This window comes from Salvelinus fontinalis, chromosome 18 (assembly GCF_029448725.1).
Source record: "Salvelinus fontinalis isolate EN_2023a chromosome 18, ASM2944872v1, whole genome shotgun sequence".
Lineage (NCBI taxonomy): Eukaryota > Metazoa > Chordata > Actinopteri > Salmoniformes > Salmonidae > Salvelinus > Salvelinus fontinalis.
In genome coordinates, this window is record NC_074682.1 from 9,818,858 (window position 1) to 9,834,263 (window position 15,406).

At 43.7% G+C, this 15,406-nt stretch overlaps 1 long non-coding RNA gene across 1 annotated transcript; it reads right to left on the reverse strand.

Moving 5' to 3' along the window:
- Nucleotides 1-1,248: 1,248 nt before the first annotated feature.
- Nucleotides 1,249-9,686, reverse strand: LOC129814929 (uncharacterized). The gene is made up of 3 exons (XR_008753377.1): nucleotides 3,340-9,686; nucleotides 1,729-3,207; nucleotides 1,249-1,600 (listed from the first exon to the last, which is right to left on the reverse strand). It is a non-coding gene; the product is annotated as an uncharacterized LOC129814929 (long non-coding RNA).
- Nucleotides 9,687-15,406: the final 5,720 nt, after the last annotated feature.

The window sequence follows — 15,406 nt, forward strand, 5'->3', positions numbered from 1 at the left end:
AATTTGTAGGAGCAACAGGGGGAGGCAGAAGAAAAGCCACGCGTCTGAGTCACGTGATCTGCGTCATTCATAGCCCACCTCAGCACACCTGTTTCATTCTCAAATCAACCATTGTCACAAGAAATATATTAGCCGAGTTATCTTTTCAGCGGCAGACTACTTTAAGCATTAAGAAGAATAGGCCTTTAGATAGACAAAGAATTGCAGTCAATTAGCTATCTGAACATTTTAATATCTTACTCCGAGAAGAGAACAAACAGTGTCTCTCTCTATATATACGAAGATGGATTATATTAACACTAACGGTTAACTGTCTATGTTTGTATCGTGTGTGTGTGTGTGTGTTATAGATTTTTACAGATTGGACCATAGAAATTTGATTAGGGTTCTTTGTGATTGGATAGAATTCATCCAGCGCCAGGGGGCAAAGAAACCTCTCTGAGATTGCCACTAGATGACAGCAAATTCTAACTCATGTAGACTAGTTCGGTGTGAGACAGCTTCATAACATGCTGACCAGACCGCCGGCGTTGCGCGCTCAAGCGTTGCAAAAATAAATGTACACAGTGTACTAGGGAGTAACTTGCCCCCCTAAGAACAATGTCTAATTGCTGACACAAAAAAATCAATGTTTGTAAAATAATTGGTGTGTGGATGAAGGACATGCTTAGGCTAATAAACTATGAATGGAAATAAATGGCAACAGTTTAAACTTTTTTAGTTATTTTATGAAATGTTGTTTTTAGAAAAGGGGCTTTTTTTTAAAGTACCGTGGTAACTGGCCCTTGGGGTAACTGGCCCCAGGGGGTAGACAATTATGGCATAGGTGTGTTAAAATCCATTTAATCAGTTTTATTTAGAAATTCTTTAGTAAGTAATACTTCGCTTTTAAGTCTAGTTGTCTTATTTTAATTATTTAGATAAAATATGGGGTGAAATGGTGTTACACATGTCACTATTAATATCTGCACTATGTGGAGATTTGATGTCCCTCTTTTTAACTCACCTGCACATACATTTTCTTTAACCTTTCTATGGTGTTCCTTTTTCTTACAATCCATTATGTACAATTGCACTAAATATTATTGGAATAATGCAAGAATTGAAATCTCTGCAGTCTTTAAAATGACATTCAGGGGCAAAAGGTTTTCAAAAGTTGTTTTTAATTCATTCAAAAGAAATATTCATTGGAATATAATATTGGAATGGAATATCATTAATAACATGAAATAACATTGGAATATAACATTTAATTGGAGCACAACTCATGAGCCCACCTCCTGTACTGCTCACACCTAATCCAGTCCCCACCTGTGGCTGAAAATAGCTCCTCACAGAAAATACACTCTGCATCCCCTTTGGTGACTGATGTGGCTTGTTGTGTTGCAACAAGCTTCTTTAAGGCAACCTTTCTTTGAAGAACTTGATTCGTTTTCTTACTCTCTCTCTCTTTCTTTCTTCTTTTTGATGCTTCTGTCGAGCCTTTTCCTCCAGCAACCTTTTGTAAGGTGAGGCTATCAGCACAGCCGCAGACTCTGCCTTCCTCTTCCTCTGCCTCGCCTCGTGGAGCCTTGGCATAACTCCAATAGAACTGCTGCAGCTGTTGGTTGTTGGTTTAAGCAAAAACAAACAAACAAACAAAAACACATGAGTATTGGTACAATAAACACTTCTAATCACTATATGCAAATATATGTTCCCTAAAATGGGTGCTGATTATTTTATTACCAACATTTGGAGCAAGGGTAGGCTGCAGGGTGGAGGTTGTGGCGGAGGTTGATGTGGTGGAGGTAGAGGTTCTGGCGTTAGAGCTGGTGGCGGTGGAGGTAGAGCTAGAGATGGTGGCGGTAGAGCTGGTAGCCGCATCGGTAAAGGTGGCAGTATTGCACTGTGGTTGAATGGATTCTTTGCATTGAAAATAAAACGACAAAAACAATACATCGGTGTTAGTACAATAAACACGTTCTACCACGTACATACTGCTTTTGCTACCTTAGATTACTTTTTCTTCCCAGCAATGGGTTCAGGCTTCTATATAAGCTCAGCGGCCACGAAGTCCGCCTCTGTGAAGATGTACTTCTCCAAAGGCCACAGCCCACTTGCCCAGAAGCTCTCCACTCCTCTCTCCACACTGGCCACCTTGTTATAGGCCTTTGTGATGAGGCATTTGGTATATACCTATCCTTTTCCCAGGAAGCGTCATCATCCATTGATCTGCTGCCCTGTTGTAAAAGGCCTTCAGACCGTTGAAGACGGTACGGTCTAACAGATGCATCTTGTGGCTGCAGTGGGGTGGCAGAGTGATAACACTTGTGTCAGAACAGCCTCCAGGGTCTTATGGGAGTGGTGCCCATCAAGGATGAGGATATGGGGTTCCTCAGGGGTGCAACCAACACTGTGGGCGAAGTGGTGGAGCCAGTCGACAAAGATGGTACTGTCAACCCAGCCTGAGTCACTCCTTCCAACGGACCCTGGAGGTGCTCCAACCAGCAGCTGATCCTCTTCCGGGAGGAAGATGAAGAGGGGTGGTACGTATTGCCTCTCTGCACTGATAGCACAAATTACTGTGACTATGAAGCCCCTCTGCACTGTTCATCCATGCAACCTGATTTGCTCCCTTGGTGGCCACCACAGGCAACGGTTTCTGGACGTTTTGTATTCCCATCTCATCCTTGTACCAAATCTTCGTTGGCCTGAAGTTCCTGACGCTGTTTAAAACATCCTTGCAGGCCTTAAAAAAACTGGTCAACCTTAAGCTTATTGAAGCCCACGGCCCTCACAAGACTGGTTGCTTGCGATACTTTTACTGACAGTTGAGGGTTGTGCTTCATGAAGCCACTGAACCAATCCACCCCTGCATAACCCTTTCCTTTGTTGAGCCTGTGCTTAATTCCCATTCTCTCTGCCAGATCAAAGGCAAGTCTTCTCACGTCCAAGGATATTAGGCCAAATAGGGCTCTTTCCATTTGTTGAATGGGATTGACAAGGTCACTTTCAGATGTGGAAGAGAAGACTGGCGCCCCACCCATTTGGCTGAAGCCTGGGTTTTTCACCTCCTTTCCTCTGTGGTGCCGTAGGGTTCTTGGTGGAATGTTGAACACCCTGGAAGCCCCATTTAAGGTCTGCCAATATTCCATTGCCTTCAGGGCATGCTGTATCACATCAGAGCCATAGTTTCCACGGTCTGTTTTCTTCGTATGTTCTCATCTGAAAATAAAAACATTAAATTATATTAGGAACAGATGGACCCCTAACCCTTACCCAAAACTCTCCCTAACCCTAACCCCTAATCTAACAGATGACCCCTTACCCTAACTACCCAAACACAGGACTGTGTACCTTAAGACAAGCCAGTTTCTTTCAAACCACCGGACTCAAAGTATTATTATTAACCTGCAGGGGGGAGAGGTGCCAATTTCAAAGCTCTCTCTTAAAAACGTAGCTAGATACCCTACATGTTATTCAATCATTTCATCCAAACTGCTTGCACCCGTCAACGGGCTTCTGTGTAGCCAGGCGCTAAAATAGAACTTGGTTCTATTTTAGATACGTGATGCGTTGCAAGTCCCGCCTCTCCCATTTAATCATTGGTTTTTAGGAGTATATACCCACGTGGGTGATTGAAAGACGAATGAGGTCTACACTCCAGTCGGCTACACTATTGCACATTGAAGTTGGTTGTCAAACGCCATAAAAATTCCACAGAAGAAGAAGAATGAATGAGGAGGGATTAATCAAAGAAAAAATAAACTAGGTTTCCCTTTTTATCTGTGGATTAATTGTCAGAGTAGAGAACACATGATTTTGTGTGACTGAAAATCAATATAAATTCTACAAAGATCCCCAAAAAAAGGACTATATGCGTTTCAGGTAAAATAACCCAATGTTTCTCTCCCAGGACAAATGACCTAGCAACGGCAAGCGAGCTAAATGTCCATGAATGTTTAACGTGTTTTGACCTCTCCCCAAATTAATATAGTTGGTCCACAGTTGGTTTTGGTATTATAACCTGTGTCATGAACGCATCTGGTGGTGATAGACAAAATCAACATGTGCATGAGGGCACACACAAGGATCCCGTTTGGTCATCATGTAATGTAATGTATTCTATTCGCAGTATTCCGAACAGGGGCTCTTGTTTCTGGGGGTGCCCAGGAACCGGTTTGGCCATCAGGTAGACATTCACTTTATTTTTCTTTAAAAGGTCTTGAACAGTCAGTCATTCGAATTCCCATGTAAAATAGCCTTTTGAGTGACTGAAATATCACACGTGTAATATTTTTTGAGGATAGAAATCATTTTTCTGTCATGGCTAACTACCAGGAAGTTTGAAAAGACAGGCTGAGTGGGCAGGGAGCTTATATTCATAAACTCACCTTGACTGACAGCTCTTTGAAACACCTATGTCAAGAAACTTGGATGAAGTGTTGCATTAAAATCATCTCAAGCTATTTTGGTGATACAGAAAGCAATTCAAGTAACATTGAAATTGCATCAATGATGTCAATCTTTTTAATACATCACCTGTTTGGCATATGCGGATCACAGCAGCAGTGACGGATGACAACACGACAACTGCATCACAGTGCCCCTGTGACAACAATTTTGGACCCCCTTGTGGCCCCCCTAAATGTGGAGTATGAAATAATTTTTACATAACTAATTTTTGCTATTGTTCTTATTTTACATCTGTTATTAGACAGTGGCAACGATGATGATTATGAACATGGTCTTTTGCCTGCTAATGCCTGCAATGCAGTGAAGAAAACGATGACAACAATAACGTCTAATGTAACTGGCCCCTCTAACAGTACAACTGGCCCCAGCTTGGCCCCCCCAGTTGAAATGGTCTAGAACCGCCACTGTCCCCCCCTTTTTGTTCCATTCTAGCTGAAGATCTAGCTAGCCAGTAACTAGCTAACACCAGACACAGATGAAAGGGGCAACATAAGTATCTTTGCCATAGATGAATAGTATAAACTTTTTATTATATTTTCTGACACCCTACATTTTGGCACCAGTAGAGTAGCTATTTCGTTATGTAAACCCTGCCCCTCCGCAAACATACCTTCTCCGATGTCGGTTACAAGGCGATACTTATTTAAATTAGATAAGAGAATATCATGTTACCATTGGGGTATTAAAAACGTGAGTTAGGGTAATGTCACCCTATCCCCTTAATAATCCCGCCTTGTCAATCCAAGGATTTGACATGGGGGAGGCAACTAATAACTTTATGATCAAACTTTATCAATGTAGAAGCAAAAGTAATTTTTCATACTTTGGTGATCATACTTTTATCTGGTTTCATACATATTGTCATGCCCTGGCCGTAGAGAGGTTTTTATTCTCTATTTTGGTTAGGTCAGGGTGTGACTAGGGTGGGCATTCTAGTTTCCTTATTTCTATGTTGGTGTGGGTGATTCCCAATCAGGGGCAGCTGTCTATCGTTGTCCCTGACTGGGGATCATATATAAGTTGTCATTTTCCTTTTGGGTTTTGTGGGGTCTTGTTTTCTGTTTAGTGTCTGTACCTGACAGAACTGTTCGCTTTCGTTTTCGCTTTGTCATTTTTGTTTGAGTGTTTTTTGATAAATAAAATCATGAACACTTTCCACGCTTTGGTCCACTCCTTTCGACGAGCGTTACACATATATCATTCAATTTCATGAAAAACATGATTTTGTCTGTTCATGACCATTAAGAAATTAGATTTAAAGATTGCAGACCATGCTTTCTTTGCATATTTGAAACGTAGTGGTCAAGTCATGGTCAACTATCAGACAGAGTTCAAAGGTAGTTTGGCCAAGTTGTTGCAACATTGTAGATTGGTTACGCATTCCATGGTGATAAGCACCATTGTGAAACTCTGTCTGTGTGATACTTCTGGGACTCATTAAACACAAAATGTTGTTTTTCTGGTCTTGCTAACATTCTTCAATTAAGATAATTGCTTAAACTGATTGACTATTTAAGGATTTTGATTCTGTCTAAACAGGAGAATTGTAAGAGCGATGAGATCCTTAGGTTCCTGTAGTATATAGGTCCAGGAAATGGATTTGAGCCAAAATTCCCACTGATGTGAATGGGGAAGAGGCCCACCCCCTGTTTGTGTAGCTCAAGGAGAAGATGCCATTCCCCAGCGATGACTCCATGGTATTCATGGGCGACCTAAAATTCATCATGTGGAGCCTTGTCTGCAGGAATGACATCTCCTGGAACTTTGAGAAGTTCCTGGTCGGTCCTGATGGGGAACCTTACAAGTGATACAGTAGACGGTTCCTGACCAGTGATATTGAGGATATATTAAGGAGCTCCTCAAGGTGAAATAAATTGTCCAGGCAGAGCTCTTACAGTGTTGGTGTTGATAATGATGGAGAGAGCCTGACCACAGGGATAACACACAGCGTCTTCACTCTCCAGTCACACATCTGTAGTCACACATTTGCTTCATATTTTATCATAATATCCCCTCTCCAGTACTAACTGCTTTTGCTATTAGCCTCTGCCTCCTTAGGCATATGCCTGCTGCATTTGTTTCAATTGGCTTTGCTCTCCTTCACAGGATACTGCTGTTGTTTAGACTCTACTGAATGAAGACATTCCTTAAAGCCTTTTTTGTAAAGGGTTTCTAATAAAGTTGTAAAGGCCTGAATCTAACAGTAGTGTATTACTCATGTATAGCAAAGACCACACTGTTAAAAAAAAATCCTGTATTCTTTTACAGTAAATTCCTAGCAGCACAGTAGATTACTGTAAATGTACAGTAAATTACTGGCAGCACAGAAGCTAGTAAATTACTGTAGATTTACAGAACCTTTACTGCAACACAAATATACAGCATATTACTGGAATATCTGACTACAGCAACATTCTGTATTTCCATCACGGTTGACAACTTTACCCTCCTAGATTGTAAAGAACCTTGGTTTGACCCCTGACAACACGCTGTCATTCTCTGCATACATCAAAGCAGTGACTCCCTCCTGCAGGTTCATGCTCTACAACAGAGGTGTCAAACTCATTCCATGGAGGGCTGAGTGTCTGCTGGTTATAAGACCTAGACAACCAGGTGAGGGGAGTTCCTTACTAACTAGTGACCTTAATTCATCAAATCGAGTACAAGGGAGGAGAGAACATGCAGACACTCAACCCTCCATGGAATGAGTTTGACATGTGCTCTACAACATCCGTAAAATATGACCCTACCTCACACAGGAAGCTGCGCAGGTCGTACATTTACATTACATTTAAGTCATTTAGCAGACGCTCTTATCCAGGGCGACTTACAAGTACATACATTCATACTTTTTTGTACTCCAGGCGCTTGTCATCTCCCGTCTGGACTCTGGTCTACTGCAACTCGCTTTTGGCTGGGCTCCCCACTTGTGCCATCAAACCCCTGCAACTTATCCAGAACACTGCCGCCCACCTGGTGTTCAGCCTTCCAAAGTTCTCCCATGTCACCATGCTCTTCTGCACACTCCACTGACTTCCAGTTGAAGCTCACATCCACTACAAGACCATGCTACTTGCCTAGGGAGCAGCAAGAGGAACTGCCCCTCCCTACCTTCAGGCTATGCTCAAACCCTACACCCCAAACCGAGCAATCCCTTCTGGTCTTTTGACTCTTCCACTCCTACGGGAGGGCAGCTCCCGCTCGGCCCAGTCCAAGCTCTTCTCTGTCTTGGCACCCCAATGGTGGAACCAGCTTCCCCCTGAAGCTAGGATAGCAGAGTCCCTGCCCATCTTCCGATAACATTTGAAACTCTACCTCTTCAATGAGAATCTTAAATACCCCACCCGTACCACATTTCCCCCCCAAATAAAAATAAATAAAAAGATTATGTGAACTAACATTGACACTTTACTTCCCCCCCTTACTAGCTCTGACCTTGCTGATCGCTATATATTGAGGAAAAATGTACTTACTATGACTGTGATATGTGGTTGTCCCAGCTAGCGGTCTTAAGATGAATTCACTATCTGTAAGTCACTCTGGATAAGAGCATCTGCTAAAGCAGGGATTCCCATAGGTTTTCACTCGGGGCCCGCCTTCGGGCATTGGGGAACATCCCGTACCACCCCTGCAGGCGCGCACACGCACCATGTCTATTTCTATGGGCACAAGCACTGTTCATGACACAAACTGTTCACACCCCTTTTGTTGGTGGATAGACTTTTGCAGTTTTAAAGTTTATTTCATGCAATTGTACATACTTGTCATGGGGTGCAAACAACATTTTGCAGTTTTAAAGCAAATTTTCTTGCAATTCTATATATTTTGCCATGTCTAATGAGTGACAAAAAAATGACCACTATCTATGGGCTAAAAAGAAACGACCTAAAAAAGATTAACTGACATGGGCTAGTTGATCTGGACATTTCTGACAAGTAATAAATAGCTTTCTAAGTTAAGCAATGACTAACATGACAAGAGGAACTGATGATGCACTATCTAATTTCGAAATTGCACATTCACTGTGCCACTGTGCTAAATGACTCAAATGTAAATGTAGGATTTATTGTGCATTACTGGAAGCACAGTGTTAAACTGTTGCAGATTTACAGTGCAGGTAGCTTGTGCCAATGGCAGGCAGTATTTCTGTTACATGTATTTGATGTACTTCATTACGTTCAATACCTATTTTGTCATTTGTATTTCACTGGCCTGAACTACAATTCACTTGGCCTATTTTGTAACAGAATTAGAATACACGTATTTTGTATTTTCTAATACAATTATATACTTAAGTAGCCCACTTAACTAAAACGTTCTCAGTAATGGCAACAATATTTTTACTTGCTATGACCGGTATATTCTTGTTTACCTATGTTTAATACACTGACTGTAAGTCACTCTGGATAAGAGTACCTACTAAATGACCAAAATGTAAAAATTATTTCATGCAATGCACGCTCCTGGGTATTATTCTAAACAAGGCCAAATTTTATCAAAATTCAAATAGTTTGAGGGAATAAAAGCCCTCAAAAGCCCTATGCAAATTTCAATTTTTTCATACTTACATTTTGGTCATTTAGCACAGAGGTTCCCAAACTTTTTCCACTTAGGCCCCCCTTCCAGCATTGTGGAAATTCCAACGCTTATTTCCTGCAATTCTACACTATAACGAACATCGTCGGGAGAAGGAGAAGAGGACCAAGGTGCAGCGTGGTAAGTATTGATAATACTTTTAATAAATATGAACACTTGAACAAAAACAACAAAACGACAAACGAACAGTTCTACAAGGTGCAATACACAAAACACAAAACAACTACCCACCAACACAGGTGGGAACAGGCTACCTAAGTATGGTTCTCAATCAGAGACAATGATTGACAGCTGCCTCTGATTGGGAACCATACCAGGCCAAACACATAGAAAAGGACAAGGTAGAACAAAACATAGAATGCCCACCCCAACTCACGCCCTGACCAAACCAAAATTGAGACATAAAAAGGATCTCTAAGGTCAGGGCGTGACATACACATTTTGTCATAGGGTGCAGAGAACATTGTGCAGTTTTAAAGGTAATTTTATTGCAATTCTATACATTTTTGCCATGTCTAATATGTATTCGTGTAATATTTGAGTGACTCAAACATTACAACAAATTCTATGGGCCAAAAAAACCTATCCAAAAAAACATTAGCTGACATGGGTTAGTTGATCTGGACATTTCTGACAAGTTATACAGTGCATTCAGAAAGTATTCAGACCCCTTGACTCTTTCCACATTTTGTTACAGCCTTATTCAAAAATGGATAAAAAAAAAAAAATCCTTCATCAATCTACAAACAATATGCCATAATGACCAGAATATCACATTTATATAAGTATTCAGACCCTTTACTCAGCACTTTGTTGAAGCACCTTTGGCAGCGATTACAGGCTCAAGTCTTCTTGGGTATGACATAACAAGCTTGTGCCTGTATTTGGAGAGTTTCTCCCATTCTTCTCTGCCGATCCTCTCAAACTCTCAGGTTATATGGGGAGTGTCACTGCACAGCTATTTTCAGGTCTCTCCAGAGATGTTCGATCGGGTTCAAGTCTGGGCTCTAACTGTGCCATTGAAGGACATTCAGAGACTTGTCCCGAAGCCAGTCCTGCGTTGTCTTGGATGTGTACTTAGGATCATAGTCCTGTTGGAAGGTTAACCTTTGCGCGCTCTGGAGCAGGTTTTCATCAAGGATCTCTGTACTTTGCTCCGTTCATTTTTCCCTCAATCCTGACTAGTCTCCCAGTCCCTGCCGCTGAAAAACATCCCCACAGCATGATGCTGCCACCACAATGCATCACCGCAGGGATGGTGTCAAGTTTCCTCCAGACATGACGCTTGGCATTCAGGCTAAATAGTTCAATCTTGGTTTCATCAGACCAGAGAATCTTGTTTCTCATGGTCAGAGTCCTTTAGGTGCCTTTTGACAAACTCCAAGAGGGCTGTCATGTGCCTTTTACTGAGGATGTGCTTCTGTCTGGCCACTCTACCATAAAAGCCTGATTGGTGGAGTGCTGCAGAGATGGTTGTCCTTCTGGAAGGTTCTCCCATCTCCACATAAGAAATCTGGAGCTCTGTCAGAGGGACCATCAGGTTGTTGGTCACCTCCCTGACCAAGGCCCTTCTCCCCCGATTGCTCAATTTGGCCAGGCAGCCAGCTCTAGGAAGAGTCTTGGTGGTTCCAGACATCTTCAGTTTAAGAATGATGGAGGCCACTGTGTTCTTGGGGGACCTTCAACGCTGCAAACATATTTTGTTACCCTTCCCCAGATCTGTGCCTCGACACAATCCTGTCTCGGAGCTCTACGGACAATTCCTTTGACCTCATGGCTTGATTTTTGCTCTGACATCCACTGTCAACTGTGGAACCTTATATAGACAGGTGTGCGCCTTTCCAAATCATGTCCAATCAATAGAATTTACCACAGGTGGACTCCAATCAAGTTGTAGAAACATCTCAACGATGATCAATGAAAACAGGATGCACCTGAGCTCAATTTGTAGTCTCATAGCAAAGGGTCTGGATACTTGTGTAAATAAGGTATAGTTTTTAAAAATGTTAATACAACGTGCAAAAATGTCTAAAAACCTGATTTTGCTTTGTCATTATGGTGTATTGTGTGTAGATTTATGAGGGGAAAAACTAATTTAATCCACTGTAGAATAAGGCTGTAACGTAACAAAATGTGGGAAAAATCAAGCGGTCTGAATACTTTCCGAAGGCACTGTAGCTCTCTAAGAGGACAACTGATGATGATGCACTACCCAATTTGGAAATGGCACCTTGTGCATTCTATTATTACAACTTTCAAGAGTAAGTTGAAAGTCAGAGTTCCTTTAATCCTAAAAAAAGAAAACTGTCTAGTACAAATTACATTAATGTAATGTTCACAGTAACCTGCCACCAGCATCCTGTAAGTTACTGGAAAATGCATAGCAATGACCTTACAATACTGTAAAATTAGCCTGCTATACTGTAAGAAAGTCAATGCTACTGTAATCATGTTGGTATTTTACTGTAATTATATGAGATCTGTGCAAGCAGGTTGGCTGCTAGGTATTAAATACAAATTTTGTATAATTCAGCATATTTATAAGTATTTGGTGTTTTAGATTTTAGAGGCCTAATCAAAAGCTTCCAAACTGGGTGGGATTACAAGGCAAAACAGATCAAAAAGGCATGGCTTAACATTCAACCAGTCAAGGTCAATTTGTGTCACGCCCTGACCTTAGAGAGCCTTTTTATTCTCTATTTGGTTAGGTCAGGGTGTGACTAGGGTGGGAAATCTATGTTGTATTTTCTATGTTGGCCTGGTATGGTTCCCAATCAGAGGCTGTCTCTGATTGAGGATCATACTTAGGCAGCCTTTTTTCCACCTTAGTTTGTGGGATCTTGTTTTTCTATAGTTTATGTGTAGCCTGCAGAACTTTATGTTCGTTTTGTATTTTGTTGTTTTTCGGTGTTCATTTTAAACGTAAGATGTTTGCCTACCACGCTGCACCTTGGTCTCCTCATTCAAACGAGGAGCGTAACAGAAGATCCCACCACCAAAGGACCAAGCAGCGTGGCCAGGAGGAGCAGGGATCCTGGGCCCGGGAGAAAAGGGAGTGGAGGACATCATGGACATGGGAGGAGATTATGGCAGGGGACAAGACCCTGCCATGGAAGCAGGCGGAGGTAGCGAAGGAAGATCACCGGCGACTCTGGGGGGCACACGGAGTGGTCGGCGGAGCCGAGGGGTGAACCAGAGTCGGTCAGGAAGTCGAATGAGGAACTCGACGAAAGATTCCGGAGAGAGGTATTGGCGTTGAGAGCGCTGCAGAGCGGGCATGGTGAGGAGCGTGGCACCAGTTTCACGCATCTGGCCTCCAGTGCGCCTCCCCAGTCCGGTACGTCCTGTGTCTCCTCAACGCACTCGCCCTGAGGTGTGTGTCACCGTTCCGGTACAATGTGTGCCGGTTCTACGCACCGTGTCTCCAGTGCGCCTTCACAGCCCAGTGCATCCTGTGCCAGCGCCCCGCACTTGCCGGGCTAAAGTGAGCATCCAGCCAGGATGGGTTGTGCCAGCTCTACGCTCTAGACCTCCAGTGCGCCTCCACGGTCCAGTATATCCTGTGCCAGCTCCATGCACCCGGCCTCCAGTGCGTGTCTCCAGCCTGGTACGTCCTGTGCCTGCTCCACGCACGAAGCCTCCAGTGATGATCCATGGCACGAAGCCTCCAGTGATGATCCATGGCCCGGAGCCTCCAGTGATGATCCATGGCCCGGAGCCTCCAGTGATGATCCATGGCCCGGAACCTCCAGTGATGATCCATGACCCGGAGCCTCCTGTGATGATCCATGGCCCGGAGCCTCCAGTGATGATCCATGGCGCGGAGCCTCCAGAGACGATCCAAGGTCCGGAGTCTCCAGCGACGGTTGGCAGTCCAGAGCCTCCAGCGACGGTTGGCAGTCCAGAGCCTCCAGCGACGATCGGCAGTCCAGAGCCTCCAGCGACGGTCGGCAGTCCAGAGCCTCCAGCGACGGTCGGCAGTCCAGAGCCTCCAGCGACGGTTCCCGGTCTGGACCCTCCAGCGACGGTTCCCAGTCCGGACCCTCCAGCGACGGTTCCCAGTCCGGAGCCCTCTGCGACGATCTATGGTCCGGAGTCCCCGGCGACGATCCACGGTCCGGTTCCTCCGGTGACGATCCACGGTCCGGTTCCTCCGGCGACGATCCACGGCCCGGAGCCTCCAGTGATGATCCATGGCCCGGAACCTCCAGTGATGATTCATGACCCGGAGCCTCCTGTGATGATCCATGGCCCGGAGCCTCCAGTGATGATCCATGGCGCGGAGCCTCCAGTGATGATCCATGGCGCGGAGCCTCCAGAGACGATCCAAGGTCCGGAGTCTCCAGCGACGGTTGGCAGTCCAGAGCCTCCAGCGACGGTTGGCAGTCCAGAGCCTCCAGCGACGGTCGGCAGTCCAGAGCCTCCAGCGACGGTCGGCAGTCCAGAGCCTCCAGCGACGGTTCCCGGTCCGGAGCCCTCTGCGACGATCTATGGTCCGGAGTCCCCGGCGACGATCCACGGTCCGGTTCCTCCGGCGACGATCCACGGTCCAGTTCCTCCGGCGACGATCCACGGCCCGGAGCCTCCGGCGACGATCCATGGTCCGGTTCCACGGAAGTGGAGGGATCCGCGAGCGGAGCGGGATCTACGTCCTGAACCGGAGACGCCACCGAGGCTAGATAACCACCCGGACCCTCCCCCATAGAGTCAGGTTTTGCATAGGTCTGATTGACAGTGTGTTAAAAGGTTTAAGACCCACTTACTGTCAAGGCTGTGGGTAACTGGTGAAAGGAGTCAGGCGCAGGAGAGTTGAGATGCGTGGACAAGGTATTTAAATCAAGATAACACCAGTATACACACAATAATATGGTGCGGGAAAAATACCAGTACCACGAAAATAAACGGGCATAATCACAAAACCCGGCAACAATATACCAGCCGTCAGATACAGCCTTCACAATAAAACAAACACGCACAAAAACATGGGGGAAACCAGAGGGTTAAATAATGAACATGTAATGAGGGAATTGAAAGCAGGTGTGTAGAAAACAAAGACAAAACAAATGGAAAATGAAAAGTGGATTGGTGATGGCTAGAAGGCCGGTGATGTCGACCGCTGAACGCCGCTCGAACAAGTAGAGGGACCGACTCCGGCGGAAGTCGTGACACTTACACTCTGATCTGTCCCCTATATACATTAACTTGTAATTGCACAACTACCACATATCAGTTACATTGGTACAGCATTCTCAGTAATGGGTGCAACAAGTATAGTCACTTACAAGGCACACATCGAAATATGTTATGTTAATGAGCCAGCAATTCTTTCCCCTCAAACTCAATTTTTCCACAATGCACCTGAATTTACAGAATGCCGCGGTAAATAAACAGCAAAACAGTACTTAAACATTAAATTGTATTTTAATTTTCAAAGAAAATTATAACAGTGAATACGTAATTAGAATTTACAGCATACCAATTAATATTTGGCGTTTAATATCACTAGCACTTGTAGGGGCCTTAACAAAGTCTTCTAAACGGGCAGTGACTGCAGGGAGAAACAGGTCAAAAGGACATTGCTAAACACTGAACCATTAAAGGTTTGAGACTTGCTGCCACTGATCTGTCCTCTGTATGCATTTAACTGTTAGGGAACTACTACCACATATCACTTAAATTGGTACAGCACTCTCACTAACGGGTGCAACAAGTATAGCCTCTTACAAGGCATTCCTCAATCTGTTAATAAACCACAACAATAGCATGCACCCAGAAAAGATTTTTGGCACTCCAAAATTACAGTATGGTACTGTATTCTGTGGGGTGGTATTGAATTACTGTAAATTACTGTCAGCATAATAGACAGAAAATTACTGCAGATTTACAGGAAAAAGTTTTTAGATCTAAAAATATAGTATGGTATTGTATTCTGGTACTGAATTACAGTAAATTACAGGCAGCACAATAGACAGTAAATGACTGTAGATTTACAGGACAAATATATTAAAAAAATACGGCATGGTATTCTATTATGTGGGGTACAGCATTCTCACTAATGGCCGCAACAAATAGAGCCTCTAACAAAGCATGCCTTGAAATATGCTAATGGTGTACTGTAATATAGAGTTACAGTAGCTAACTAAAGGTTTCGCTGTAAGTGTACATTAATGTGTTGCAGTGAGCAGAAAAAAAATTATTATATTAACGAATTGTTATTGGTTTGCTTTTCTTTTCTTTTTATGTAACTCTACAGTAATGAGGTCATTTAGGAGTAAATAAGCTTGCCAGTTGACAGGTTGAATATTAATATACAATCAAAGATCCATTTTTGCAACAGAGCAAAGTTTTATAG